At 40.6% G+C, this 14,943-nt stretch overlaps 1 protein-coding gene across 1 annotated transcript in view; it reads left to right on the top strand.

Moving 5' to 3' along the window:
- The window catches only part of LOC126092655 (phospholipase A1), a 358,751-nt gene that overhangs the window by 73,699 nt on the left and 270,109 nt on the right, over positions 1–14,943 (top strand). The gene's annotated exons all lie outside the window — the stretch shown is intronic.

Raw genomic sequence — 14,943 nt, 5'->3', positions numbered from 1 at the left:
GAGACACAGAAATGCAACATTTCTTATTATCGTTTTATGAAAAGACAGACTGTTACTGTAGGACAGCTTCAAAGAGCGAAGGATCACGAATTTATGCCAGAAAGAGAACACAGCCCGAATTAGGACGTAACGGTAGTATAGTAAGTGAACACAAACACTTTGAAATACGTATCAGTTACTAAATTAACAGGGCTTGACAAAAATAAGAAATTAATAATTTTGCCTGTGTATCGATTACCCTGCGATATTGTGGCAACTTTTTTCAGTAAATTAGCAGAAGTGCAAGACGAAGTCTCAGATGCTAAAGTTGTGTGGAGACATAAGCGTAAACGCAAATATCGCAAATGTAACTAGTAGCATCCTTATAATCTTCAGTCTTGACATGTCGTTGTTGGTGAGTAGTGCATCAAGGGTAACTACAATGACTGTATTGATAACTGACTACGTAGCTGTAAGAAATCTTGGCCTCACAGACCATTTCTGCCAAATAATATAATAAAATCAGGTATAGAAAGCGTTTCTAAACTGCAAGTCTACAAAAGACAGTTATCATAATTAAAACTACAATATTTTTCAAGAGAAATAGCAAGCCATAACTAGGATGAAACCAATGTAAATGTGAAATTCTCTCAATTTCTAAACATTATTTAAATTGGCCTCTCAAAAGATGTTTCCAAAAGTACCCACAATAGTAGCAATGTCTGAAAAAAAAAGTAGCAGGTATAAGGCCGTCCTCCCAATCTCTTAGGTACCCCAGCTCAATGAAAAAGAGTCGTAACGAGTCAGAGTTCTTAAATTCCTATGATACGCTCAAAAAGATTTATAAGAGAATGCTAAGAAGTCATTAAACAGCAAACAAAAGCGTAATAATATGCTGATAAGGAATGGAAATAAATTAATAAATGATTCATACCACCTAATAAACTACGTGAACGAGCATTTTTCAAGTATTGCAGAGAAATTTAAAAATAAAACACCAATAAATAATCATGTACGAAGTACGATGATCTTATTATCAACCTCGAGTGCATGAAGTTAGTAAAACTGCGCAAAACGTAAATAAGTTCTGAGGGCTTAGATGAAGCACCTGTATGTGTGATGAAACAAGTCTTATACAGGGTGAACATTAATAAAGTCGGCAGAATTCCTGACTGGAAATGGAGTACGAATGAAAGTTCCTCTGACCACGTGCCGTTTGTTCCTTAAGTGTTGCACACTGCGTGACCGATGCAGCCTACTGTAAGCGGCAGAATGGTCCGATATTGATGTCGGGTACAATCCGAGATGCAGCATGGCCATATCAAAACAAGTACCTTTTCAGACACCAATCACATCACACAACACTTGAAACACTTTTTGGACTGCGTACGCCTGATGTGGAGGATCGGGTTATACAGGTAGTTTGTCGGTTCTCAAGATCTAGTGTACGCACAGTCCGACGCATACCTACCCGTTCGTCTTTCTGATCACACAAACGCCCAAAAAGGGCTTGAAATGTTGTATGATGAAAATGATGGTTGTGATTGCTTTGCTATAGCCGTGCTGCCTCTTGATCCTTTCCATTTGTTTGGCTGTACACAAACACAATCTCGGCTTGTTCCCGACTTGAATACCGGACCATTCTGCTTCTTACAAAAAGCTGCGACACACAGGGAACACAGGGCACGTGGTCAGAGGAACTGTCATTCGTCAGTGCCATCTTCCGTGGCAACGATGCATTTCCGGACACATGTTCATAGGGCCTTTTTTCTTCCATTTCCAGTCAGGGAATCCGTCCCGACAGTTCGTCGGTTTTCTTAATGTTCACACTGAGCCATAGTAGCGTATTAGTTTCGCCATGCCTGGTAAATGCTATTATCCCGCTGCTATATACTAAATTAATGAAATGTCGCTTCAGTTGCTGGTATGTACCTTACTTAAGACCACGAACGGTTTCATCTAACGTTGCTTCACAACAGCAAAATATTTTCAGACCTATTTGAAAATCACCTGGATGTGAAGGCCAAAACCGGCTCTTTTTTAAGCATCTGAGACTGTTGACCATAAGATTATACTGCAAAGAACTAGAATTTTTAGGGATAAGAGGCATATCTAATGACTGGTTGGGATCATTCCTAGCAGACCGGGGACAATGAGTAGAGATAACACAAATCTGAAGTAAAGTTTAACTTTTAGTGGAACACTTACCAGAACCAGAATGCATTAGTGTAAGAGTACCTCAGGGTAGCATAATAGGACCTATAGTGTTCTTGATTTACATCAGTGACTTTCCCACTAGTTTTAGTCATGGAGAAAAATTATCTTTGCTGATAACAGCGATGTTTTAGTCACTTACAAAACAAGATAACCCCTTGCAGAACAAGCAAACGAAACTCTCAAGGAAGTTTAAAATTGTTGAGACGCAAAAAAGTTATACCAGACACAAAGAAAGCAAATGCCATTAATTTCAATTAAAAGAGGAAAAAATGACACTGTTAAACTACATTTAGATGGATACTTCTATGGACTCTGGTGCATAAAAAACTGTAGAAATGAATATTGTTTTTCAGTTGAAGTGGTGTGAACAGTCAAAGATATTTGCAGAGGGAAGATTATCAGCACGCTATGCGCTTAGAATCCTGTCATCAGTATGTAACAGCCAGTGTCTGTTAATGACATACTGTTAATATATGCACTCAGTTCTTAGCTATGGAATTTTTTCTAGGGAAGAAAATGTATTAAATAGGAACACAGTTTTCAAACCACAGAAAAGAGCCTTAAGAACAATGAGCAAAAATGATAACCAGGCTCGTTGTAAAGATCTGTTCACTGGGGATGTCAACCACACCATGTGAGTACATTCACCAGTCAGCTGTACACATAAAAGATAACGTTAATAGTTACTGCACAAATAGTTCTGTTTATGACCATGGACAACAACTAGACTGAACTTACATTTACCACGGAAGAATAAACATATAATTCAAAACATCTTTTTCAAACAAGGAATGAAACTGTACAACAGATTGCCTACGCATATAAAAAGAAATTAATAAAACGAACTTATCTAAAAAGGCAATTAAAAAGTATATGTTAAACAAGAATTCTTTACAGTAAAGGATTACTTACATAACACTGAGTAAGGGTTTGGTAAAAAACATAGAAAGTAAATAATAATAATAATGATAATAATAAAGCATCCATCATTTCATATAACACTCCCGCACTATTTTTTTCTGGAAAACCTTACTCCCAAAGCTGTGCAGCGTATAATACGAGCAGCTTATCTTCTGCCTGAGCTCAACATCTCACTCATTATAGACTTGGACCTCTTAGAGTAGCAAATGAGAAACCGTGGCACACAAAATGGAAACCACACATCGTCGGTATTCTCCTGATGTCAGCTGATAGTGTGTGTAGTGTTACAGTATTAACTACAGTGTATTGTGTGTGCAGTGGCTGGAAGCGAGAAATGAATGAATAGTGTAGCACTAGCCTTTTACATTATTAAATAAATTCTTTGTAAAACAGTGTCGTATCCTACGGATAAACCGAATGAGGCAGCACACTTTTAAACAGACTGACTTTGTATTCGAGAGGATGCAGGTTCCAAGCTTCATCCAATCATCCTGGTTTAGGTTTCTCATGATTTCCCTAAATTATTTCAGACAAATGCCCGGGATGGATCTTACTATAACACCGCGTCCGGCTACCAGTCCCATCCTTATGAAAACAGACCTGTAAGCTTGTAAATAATTTTATGTTGTTGATATCCAAAGGTCTCGGTTCTATGCCCGGCCAATCCTTAGAGTTTTATCTGTCACTTAACACTTCTTTCATCTCTGGCAATGTTTGTTGACGTGAAAAATGCCGAGTTGTATCGTGGTTCGGAATCCAACGTCAAGTACAGATCCGCCTATAACTGGCTGGATAAGTCAGTTCGAGCCCCTCCCACCGGAGGTTCGAATCCCTCTGGCACGGGTGTGCGTGTTGTTCTTAGCATAAATTAAAGTCTAGGGACCGATGACCTCAGCAGTTTGGTCCCTTAGGAATTCACACACAACAACAACGACATAAGTCAGTTCGAAGATCGGAAGGCAACGTCGTACCACCAGGACTATGCCTAGTAAGACACGATGATGTTTAAAACAATCTTCAGATTAATGATTGCTTTACGTACTTTTTTTAGTTCTTAAATTTTTATAGTATGCATGTCCAAATCCTTGTAAAAATGATACGCGGGTGAATAAAGTTACTAATAGTACTGCAGCTGTGCGACTGCGGTCCATCAAACTTTTTCGTTCCTAATGTTTCGTTCATGGCTATGTTGGATGTTTTCGCAGGGTCTCCTGTTCCACCGACTCGGTAAGGCTGAAGGTGCCCAGCGCAGCTCTAGACAATACAGCATGATGAACCACTGCATACAATCCGGAAAATTCACCAGCAACTGAGTTAATTTTAGTTGCGCTAAGAGGAAACATAGACCATGAATGAATGGGAAATGGAAGAGAGAGAGAGAGAGAGGCTCTGTGGTGAAGGTCGGCAGACACTGACCGAGACATTCGGCGCGCAGCCATCTAGGTCAGTTGTAATTTCATGCATTGGGCGACTGGTTTTGCCAGTGACGTAGTAGTCCCGTTTCACAAACAAACTTCCACGCTCGTATGAAGAATTGTGGGTGTCTCACAAAAAGTCGGAAAGGCTATGATTAAAACAACTTGTGAGATAGGAATGGCGGTGTGAAAAGTCAGAGATGAGATTGATCTCCTGTACGTTTGAAAATCATGAGACTTTTTTCTGGGCTCTTCTTGTCAGCCTGTGTTTGATAGAAAGGACCTTTAATAATTTCATTGATCCTCGAGAACACCGACTCCCCATATATCCACTGATGAAGCAAATATTTGCGTTAAATGTACGTAGACAGAAAGCAAAGGACGTGGAAAGCATTTTTACGAAAATCCATTACACTGTAGTTGGTGATTATTATTTACTTTCTGTGTCAAAAGCAAACAACGTGCATCAGTCATAAGTTAAATAAGAACAACATCAGCTGCGTAAAAAAAAGTCACCAGGAATTTTTGTTCTCTGGAAACACTACGTGCGTTATCACCTCCATTTACGCCAGCTTTTTCAAATTACTGACGTACTTCAGGAATTTGATCTTTGGGACAGCTTTTAGCACTCTTAGCGATGCGCTTTTAATCTCATCTCTGCTTCTGGAAAGACGGTCCTTTAAGGTAATCCTAATTTTTGGGAACAGAGAAAAGTCTACGTTGGCTACATTACAGTATTGTTTTTGGCCAAGAATTCATGAACAAGCAACGAAGTGTGAACAGCTGCATTGTCATGATGCAAAAGCCACGAATTGTTTCGCCACACATCCGGCTGTTTTTTCTTTTGAATTGCTCCGCGCAAACAGCTTTGAACTTATAAGCAATACTCCTTACTGACCGTTCGACGTTGTGACGAGAACTCATGATGCACTATACCATTAGAATTGAAGAACCTTCATATTTGACCGAGCTTCCACTGGGACGTTTAACCTTAGTTTCGACGTCATATCCGTAAACGCGTGTCTCTTTGCCTGTTCGGCCACATTTCAGTAGTTCTCCATAGTTGCTAACCATCTAGCTACTCGTGACAACTTGCGTCCACCGCTGTTATTTCGGAAATTTGACAATTTTTGAACGACGTTTGCTGTCACGTTTCATATCCAAATCATTCGAAAATCAAGAGCACTTGGTAGAGCACTTGCCCGCGTAAGGCAAAGGTCCCGAGTTCGAGTCTCGGTCCGGCACACAGTTTTAATCTGTTAGGAAGTTTCATATCAGCGCACACTCCGCTGCAGAGTGAAAATCTCATTCTGGAAACATCCCCCAGGCTGTGGCAGTATCCTTTCTTTCAGGAGTGCTAGTTCTGCAAGGTTCGCAGGAGAGCTTCTGTAAAGTTTGGAAGGTAGGAGACGAGGTACTGGCAGAAGTAAAGCTTTGAGGACGGGGCGTGAGTCGTGCTTGGGTAGCTCTGTTGGTAGAGCACTTGCCCGCGGAAGGCAAAGGTCCCGAGTTCGAATCTCGGTCCCGCACACAGTTTTAATCTGCCAGGAAGTTTCGTGTGCAAAGTTGTGTCCATACGATGCTTCTCTTTCCTCGTGTGTAAATCCACACTCAAAAAGGCAAAGTCGAATACTTCACAACCAGGAGAACACACAATGGAGATACAGGTGCTACATTCTGTAGATCCTGTTTTTTGCCATCCCCACAAAATTCACAGCAAGAGTTCGGCATTCTGCTTGGAAAACGTAAAAATGTTTCTTTAGGCATATAAGGTTCATTCTTGTGGAGATAGGACTTCCAGTTAAGCTTTATTACATGGAAATCTACTCCATACAGAAATGTCAGTTTCGAAACATAAGATTTCTGTCATTGGGCCTGCTATCAAGTTTGTGAGAAGTTGCATTTATTTAATTTCCTTAGCCAATGGGTTAGCTATGATTCATGTTGAATGTACTTTTAGAATAATAAAAATACCATCCTATGTTTTCACATCTTCAAAAATAACAGAAAAAAATTTTTTATAGCTGATAATCAACTGAGTATTGTTTCGAAATTATAGAAATTTAGGCAGTTTGTGCACGAAACGCCCCACGTGTGTCTGTGACGGCTTTCCTCTTTGCAGCAACTCGCTCAGTTTATTATACTTTGAATTTATTACTATGCGTTCTGTTAATTCTTGTGCTCTCATAATCATATGTATTTATGAGTTGTTGTCTTAGCACCAGTTGTTTACTTTTTGCAGTATGTGTGTCCTGAACCGGACGTCTTCTATGACATCAACCGTTTTGCAGATTCACTTATATATTGGTGATAAACTTAATGACATTAAGACGTGGAACACTTGATGGCTATAAATAGATAAATCATTTTAAATGATGTCATCTTGCTTTCTGCTGTTACAATTTTTATTGCATGGTGACATCCTTTTAAAAAAATACAGAAGTTGTGGACCCGTATTACAAGACATTAATGGACATAAATAATTGCTTGCCGAAGAAAGATGACTTTGAAAGAATTTTGAATCTCAGACAAGTTAATGTAGCCTGTAAAAATGTATATTCAAAATTCAAATTTTAGAATTAGAGCACAAAATAGTCTCTTGCCAGTTAGGATAGAATGAAAGAAATTAATTCAGTCACCGTAATACTGTATAACAGCTTATTTGGAACAACACTAGGAATTAATACCAGTAAAACCAAGTAGCCTACTATGGTAAACCCAAAAAAAGAAAACTAACCTTTAAAACTGGTGCAGCAAAAAAGGGAAACATTGAAAAAATCAGAACAAGCAGAATAAAGAATCTATGAAAGGAAAATTTTGAGGAAAATAGTTTGCTGGATTTAAGATAAGAATACAGCGGAATGGAGAATATTAACAAAGATACTGTATACTGAATTAAAGCTAGAAGACTTTATTGGAGTGAACACGACTTCGAACTCCAGAAGAAAGGAAAATTTATCAAATAGCATAGAACATCCTCAAGGAAGACCAGCTGTGTTCCCGACCGAGACTCGAATTCGAGTCTCGGTCGGGCACACAGTTTTAATCTGCCAGGAAGTGTCATATCAGCGCACACTCTGCTGCAGAGTGAAAATCTCATTCTGGAAACATCCCCCAGACTGTGGCTAAGCCATGTCTCCGCAGTATCCTTTCGTTCAGGAGTGCTAGTTCTGCAAGGTTCGCAGGAGAGCTTCTGTAAAGTTTGGAAGGTAGGAGACGAGGTACTGGCAGAAGTAAAGCTTTGAGGACGGGGCGTGAGTCGTGCTTGGGTAGCTCAGATGGTAGAGCACTTGCCCGCGAAAGCCAAAGGTCCCGAGTTCGAGTCTAGGTCGGGCACACAGTTTTAATCTGCCAGGAAGTTTCAATAATAATAATAACAATAAGAACACTGTATGCAGCCTTACACATGACTTTACGGATTTAAAGCGTAATCATGTCGTGTGGTCACTCAGGTTGGTATATAATTTTTAATGAGTACAAATCTGTTAACAAAGTTGCCGGTTTAGCTACTTGTTAGCTAAATATAGCGTTTAAACGTAGCAAAATACTATGAAATGTTCAGTTTCGCCGTGATCCATTGTTAGCTATAAATATAAACAACTTTGAGTTTTCGAGTATTTTCTTTAATTATTTTTAGCGTTTCTACTTTTTCCTGTTTCCATTATTTTCATTAACCTGCAGAGAGTGCTGACAAAAGGGAACACTCTATTTTTCAGCCTCAGATCACACTCTTGGTACCATAACTGGTTTCAACTTTTTAGCTAGTCTTTGATAGATTATTTGAATGCGTTACACTATACTTTGACGATGTAGCGTATCTGATTTCAAATCATCCTATGATGATTTGTTATAAGCTGAAACCAGTTAAGAAACCATCGGTGTGGTTTGAGACCCAAAAGTAAACTAAAATCTTTCGTTCACAAGATGGTCTATCTAAGTACTGGAATACTCTCATCTTTGTTCACATTGTAGTCGTAAATAATATGATTCTACAGTTCTAAATAATGCAAGTATTAAAGATGGATCAAACATGCTAATAGGATGCCTCTGCCTAATTACGTGAAAATTTGGAGAAAGTCTGAGAAGATACATTCCCTGCCCGCTACGGACCGGGAGATTAATGAGGACGTGTGGCAGGAACTATGTTTCGTGTGACATTGTTCTAAATGACTTATCCGAAAATTACTTTGAGAATTTATTACAAATACTCCGAACATTTGTTTCATTTAAATACCCGACTCAAACAAAACTACACTCATGCTCATAAACGAAGGATAATGCTGATACATGGTGAAACACCGCTCTGGTGGGCGGTTTGCGGGTTTAAATCACCTGGGGGTATGACCATGCAGTGTATTTGACCTGCAGTCGTCGCACGGTGGCGCTGGCAGCAGTCCACATACGCAGAGGTGTGATGGTGCATGCCAGAGTACGATGCAGCTAGTAAGTTTGCAGACGTTTTCAGATGTGCTAATGGTGACTGTGTGTTAAAAATGACTCAAAGAGCACATATTGATGACCTTATGGGGGGTAGAATACTAGGGCGACTGGAGGCTGGCCAAACACAGCAGGTCGTAGCACGAGCCCTCCGTGTGCCACAAAGTGTGATCTCAAGATTGTGGCAACGATTCCAGAAGTCAGGAAACGTGTCCAGGCGCTGCAGTACGGGACGTCCACAGTGTACAACACCACAAGAAGACCGATATATCACCATCAGTGCCCACAGACGGCCAAGGAGTACTGCAAGGTAGCCTTGCTCGGGACCTTATTTCAGCCACTGGAACAGTTGTCTCCAGACACACGGTCTACAGACGACTGAACAGACCTGGTTTATTCGCCCGGAGACATGCAAGGTACATTCCACTGACCCCTGGTCACAGGAGAGCCCGCAAAGGCTGGTGTCAAGAACACAGTACTTGGTCATTGGAACAGTGGTCCCAGGCTATGTTCACGGATGAGTCCAGGTATTACAGTCTGAGCAGCGATTCTCGCCGGGTCTTCATCTGGCGTGAACCAGGAACCAGATACCAACCCCTTGATGTCCTTGAAAGGGACCTGTATGGAGGTCGTGGTTTGATGGTGTGGGGTGGGATTATGATTGGCGCACGTACACCACTGCATGTCTTTGACAGAGAAACTGTAACAGGTCAGGTGTATCGGGACGTCATTATGCACCAGAACGATCATACATCAGACGGAGAATAGGGAATCACCCCACAAGACAACACAAGTGGAACGATTTTGACAACAACACAATCACTGACTCGGATGTCTCAACAAACTCAGAACAAGACAATATTGATTCGTAGAATAATATAAAAAATAATAAGAATAATAAAAAAGTATTTATTAAACATTATCCAACGATAGAAAATGTATAAAAATGTATAAAATGTATAAGGATTGTAACTGTAGATAAGTAACATGTGAACAATTGCTAAACTCTATTATAAAATGTATATAAGTAACATGTAAATAATTGCTAAGGTTAACTTCATAATGGCGTACATTACACAAATACACTGAGCTAAAGCTTCTAGGGGAGGAGAGGCTTGACGACCTGCCGAGGCTCCTTTCCCGCAGGAAAAACCATGACATTACCAGTAACCAACAGTAAAATTAATATGAGAAATGTATACTTCTTTGTTATCTTCAATGAAAAATTTTAAATAACATATGAATATCATTTGTACTTAGATCTAAGCAAATTGCTGCTCCATCTTGAACTGGCTCGAAGTTGTTTGGATGCCCTCCCACCTAGAACAGCCAGGTAGTGGTCGTGGGACACTTTCTTCCATTAAAAACTTCTCCTCTCATCTATTAGCTTCTTCTTAAATTTTTAAATTGTTTCTGTTTTCTTTTCCTCAGTTTATGTTCATTTTATTCCAGTACCAACTCATTATTGTTACTCCTGTTTTATTGCTCAGGAAAAAAATGTTAGGAATCTGGAACAAAGTACTGTAACATGCAAACTTGTAAAATGCACGACCTGCTTTTTAAAATAGGCAACAGTCCTTTCAATATGCAGTAAATGAAATGAAAAAAATAAAATGAATTCAGTTAACACAGAGTAGAGAATCAACCACAAAGCCGTTACAGCATCACTAACATGGATGCTACGAAAGATAGGAAAATATTTCTGCTTTGCGTTATAACGTGGGTAATGTAATGAAATGGTAGAATTTTACAGTAGAGTCCTGTTTAAGAGCATTATTTAAGAATCATTGAACTCCAGACTCCGACTGAACGTCTCGGAAGGCCCAACGGTATCGACTGACCGCCGTGTCATCCTGAGCCGATATGCGTCACTGTATGCAGCTAAGGGGAGGTATGTTGTCAGAACACCACTCTCCCGGCCGTTTACAGCTTTCGCGACCGAAGAACCATACGTGGAAGAGATATATACAAATAATATTTAATACTGTACAGGATGTCCAACATAAAACCGGCACGCTTCACGTACCGTTCATTCATCTGTATTCGAACTGCTTGTGAAATGGCAACACTGTCTCAGAAGTTGGCTATACTGCATTTTATCGGAAAGTTGAGAGCACCTGTGTGTTCGTGCGTCGGTTGTTGTGAGAAGCTCGTATTGTTCAGTTGTTACAGAAATGGGACAATTTGCATTAGAACAGTGACTTGATGCTGTGGAATATTTCATAAAGACTGATTCCAACAAAGAAATGTCACAGCGGAAGTGTCCTGGTAGGGAACTGAAACAGAATTCGCATGGACCTTACGAGAAGTCCCCGCTAGGCGGTAAGGAGGATCTGAACTCTGACAGTTGAAGATAGCAAAACGAAAACAGAAGTTTTAAATTTCACGTTCAAGAAATGTCACATAGGAAAATCGTACAAACATGTCGTCATTTGACCATCAGACAACTCCAGCAGGCGCGCGTGGTAGCCGCTGCGGTCTCAGGCGTCTTGTCACGGTCCGCGCGGCTGCCCCCGTCGGAGGTTAGAGTCCTCCCTCGGGCATGGGTGTGTATGTCGTCCTTAGCGTAAGTTAGTTTACATTAGATTAAATAGTGTGTAAGCTTAGGGACCGATGACCTTAGCAGTTTGGTCCTGTAAGACCTTACCATAAATTTCTAACTCCCGCATGGACGACACAGTAATAAGCAACCCTGGCTTAGAGAAACAAGTGTAAGATTTGAAAGCAAATAAATCCCCAGGTCCGGATGGAATACCAATTCGGTTTTTCGAAGAGTACTCCACGGCATTGGCCCTTTAACTAGCTTGTATTTATCGTGGATCTCTCGCCCACCTCAAAAGTCCAAAGCGACTAGAAAAAAGCTCAGGTGACTCAATTATGTAAGTAGAGTGAAAGAACGGACCCGCAAAATTGAGGTCCAATATCCCTAACTTCGGTTTGCTGCAGAATCCTTAAACATGTTCTCAGTTCGAATATAATAAATTTGCTTTAGACAGAGAAGCTTATGTCGACGAATCAGCAGGGTTTTAGAAAGAATCGCACATGCAAGACTCGGCTTACCTTTTCTGACGTGATATACTGCGTACTATGGATGCAGGGCAACAGGAAGATTCCATATTTCTGCATTTCCGGAAAGCTTTTAACACGGTGCCCCATTGCGGGCTGTTAACGAAGGTACGAGCATACGGAATGAGTTCACAGATATGTGAGCGCCTGGGAGACATCTTAAGTAATAGAACCCAGTATGTTGCCCTCGACGGCGAAAGTTCATCAGAGACAAGGGTATTGTCAGGAGTACCCCAGAGAAGTGAGATAGGACCGCTGGTGTTCTCTATATAATAAATGATTTCGAAGACAGTGTGGGCAGCAATTTGCGGTTGTTTGCTGATGTTGCTGTGGTGTACGGTCATGTGTCGAAATTGAATGACTGTAGGAAGATAGAAGACGACAGCCGTTGTGGCCGAGCGGTTCTAGGCGCTTCAGTCTGGAACCGCGCGACCGCTACGGTCGCAGGTTCGAATCCTGCCTCGGGCATGGATATGTGTGATGTCCTTGGGTTAGTTAAGTTTAGGTAGTTCTAAGTTCTAGGGGAGTGATAACCTCAGATGTTAAATCCCATAGTGCTCAGAGCCATTTTTTTTAGAAGTCGACATAGACAAAATTTCTAGTTGGTGTTATGAATGGCAGCTATCTCTAAATGTGTAAAAATGTGAGGCAATACGGATGAGAAGGAAGAACAAATCTGTAATGTTCGGTTGCAGTATTGCCAGTGTCCCGCTTGACACAGTTAAATATCTGGGCGTCACGTTGCGGAGCGATATGAAATGGAACGAGCATGTGAGAATTGTGGTAGAGAAGGCGAATGGTCGACTTCGTTTTGTTGGGAGAATTTTATGAAAGAGTAGTTCATGTGTAAAGGAGACCGCATATAGGACGCTGGTGCGATCTGTTCTTGAGTACTGCTCGAGTGTTTGGGATCTGTACCAGGGCAGATTGAAGGAAGACATTGAAGCAAATCAAAGGCTAGCTGCTATAATTGTTACCGGTAGGTTCGAGCAACACGCAAGTGTTACGGAGATGCTTTGGAAATTCAAGTGGGAATCCCTGGATGGAAGGTGACGTTCTTCTCGGGAAATACTATTGAGAAAATTTAGAGAACCGGCATTTGAAGCTGACTGTCGAACGAGTGTACTGTCGCCAATATTCATTTCGCGTAAGGACAACAAAGATGAGATGCAAGATATTAGGGCCCATGTGGAGGCATATAGACGGACGCTTTTCCTTCGTTCTATTTGCGACTGGAACAGGAAAGAAAGTGACTAATAATGGTAGAGGGTACCCTCCGCCACGCACCGTATGGTGGCTTCGTTGCGGAGTGTCCACGTTGATGTAGATGTAGATCCGCAGCGTGTTGGTGTATCTCGTACACTGCCATCGTGCATTAAAAGATATGAAACTAAAGGTCTATCGTGTTTGTGGAAGAGTTGAAATTTGAGGATCAGGAAAGAGTTCATTATTGTAACTGACTGTTAACATCAGCTTCTAACGGTTACTTGGACTCTTTGCCTTACTTCATGTCAGATGAGGCCTGGAGATCACGTAGGACTTGTCAGAAGAGGCCTCTGGCCCCCAAGGTCCACAGACGTACCATCATGTGATTTTTGTTTATGGGGCACACTAAAAAGCAAAGTGTATGCTGCCAATCCTCGGCAGTAGACAATTTAAACGGTACGTTACTAGAGATATTAATAACATGACTCTTGTAGAATTACAGCGTGTTACTGGTAGCGTCATCACACGAAGACAGCGACGCCTTTCTCGTTTCCGTCTCAATACAGTGGTAGTTAAAGGAATAGAACAGGACGTTGGAAAGTTTTTTTAAATTCACTTTAAATTTCTCCAAACGTGCAGGCATGCCCATTTTTCAGCTACTGTCATGTGTCAAATCCTGTTAGAAGAGAAATATGGTGTAGGTGTATGAAGTACCTTGGAGGAGGAGACTCAAAAGGGTTTGCAAAAATGTTGGAACTTGGAACATATGCCATATGTAAACAGTTTCAAGACTGAAATCGTAGAGTGTTAGAAATGTACAAATGAGGGTGAGTACACATTTACATAGATTGGTAAGGGATATGAGAAGGAAAAAGCTGAGTGATGGCAAATGTGTAGATGGTCGTGCTCATCTTGTAAAGGAAGACGTAGACAATCTGCAGCTCAGTTATGGTTTAGCCATAAGAAGGATTCAGTGTGATAGAGGAGGAAAGTAGTTTGGCCTACCTTTTCCCATAATGGTAATCCACAGCACGCACTTTGTGACAGTGGTGTAGAATCGTGGTATGGATTCAGAAAAGCACATGGAAACTGGTGATGTTCATGTGCACCATTACTCCCCGCCATTTACAGTGCAAAAAGCAATTAAATCCACGTAAGAGATCTAAGTAACATCTCATTATTGTCTCTGTGCTTATGTGGTAACAGGCAAAACATGAACGAGAGTTTCAACCATTTGATTTGGGAATGCACGCTGAAAACGGCGTTTGTTGCCTTCAACACAACGAGATTAGGTCTGTTAGGCATAGTAATTTGTTTTAATGATAGGACAGTAAGTAGGTGTGAAGTTTTAGAGTTTCTAGGAATATGAGTTCAATATGAAACAATCACTGTTGACAATTGACTCCATTATAATGACCAACGCTGAAAACTGTGTCCTTTTGACAACTGTAGAAGTCAGAATAACAGGGAGAAACCAGAAAAGGAAATGCAAGAAATGTAAAACTTTGTATAGAATCGCTTCCAGTATGTAAGATGCACGAAATAATATTTCGTGTCAAAACACTGATGCTGCTATCTACTTTTTCTGTGTTTTTCTTTGCAGTGCTGAGTGAAGACCAAGGAATTACAGATAAATGAGCTATAGTATCATTGGTGTCTTTTATAATGTAATTTTAATGACATTTTTTGTGAAAATTCTGTA

The sequence above is a fragment of the Schistocerca cancellata genome, chromosome 7 (genome assembly GCF_023864275.1).
Source record: "Schistocerca cancellata isolate TAMUIC-IGC-003103 chromosome 7, iqSchCanc2.1, whole genome shotgun sequence".
Taxonomy (NCBI): Eukaryota; Metazoa; Arthropoda; class Insecta; order Orthoptera; family Acrididae; genus Schistocerca; species Schistocerca cancellata.
The sequence above is the reverse complement of the archived record's forward strand: the minus strand, read 5'-3'. Positions and strand labels throughout refer to the sequence as shown.